The sequence below is a fragment of the Anneissia japonica genome, unplaced genomic scaffold (assembly GCF_011630105.1).
Source record: "Anneissia japonica isolate Jap-2015-1 unplaced genomic scaffold, ASM1163010v1 scaffold560_len657749_cov147, whole genome shotgun sequence".
NCBI lineage: Eukaryota > Metazoa > Echinodermata > Crinoidea > Comatulida > Comatulidae > Anneissia > Anneissia japonica.
This window is the reverse complement of record NW_022754288.1, coordinates 508,661-509,546: the sequence shown is the minus strand read 5'-3', so window position 1 is coordinate 509,546 and position 886 is coordinate 508,661.

Below are 886 nucleotides of genomic sequence, written 5' to 3'. Positions count from 1 at the left end.
TTTTGTTCATACATAAGCATACGGATCAGTCTGTATATGTATGTACTGTATATACGTATACCTATGGTATTTGATCACTGTCCCCCTATCAAGTCTCTCGGCAACTCCATCAAGAATGACTACAAGACTCTTCAGAAGGACCCCAATATATCAGAACTCTATCTTCATCCTCCGATTCTAGCTCAACGCCAACCCCCTAATCTTAAATCTCTTCTCACCTCCTCCAGTTTACCCTTGGCTAATCCTACTCGTGGTAACATGGCTTGTAACAAAAGGCGATGCCAACTATGCACTATAATTGACACATCCGATAGATTCAGAGTTCCTGGTACCAACATCATCATCCATCCTCCACCACTTAATTGCCATGCCTCCAATGCTGTTTATATTATATATTGCGCCATATAGTCCGGTGGCTTATGTCATCCCGTGAGAATTTCGTGATCATTTTGTTTTTGTTTTTTAATTATATACTTTGAAGTATGCTGAATCGAATAAAATGAGTCGCCAATTTTTTTACGCTCATCTTCATATGCAAATTAGCTGAAATATGCAAATTAGGTCTGAAAATGTAGGTTACGTTTATCTTGGTAACCACATGTCGTAGAAAGTTGCTTCTTTCTTAAAGTTGTTCAGAACATGCATGTTTCTATTTACCCTAATGGAACATTTTCTTCAAAAATGACCGGAAGTGCCATTTTGCCGACCTTATTAGCATTAGGGGTGGAAATATAGGGAGCTATATCTTGAAAACCACTGGTCGTACAGAGTTGCTTTTTGCAGCAAAATGTTTAAAACATGCATATTTATATTTACTATAATGGACAATTTTCTCTAGAAATGACCGGAAATTGTGTTTTTGACCTTTGACCTCAACTTTGCGTGA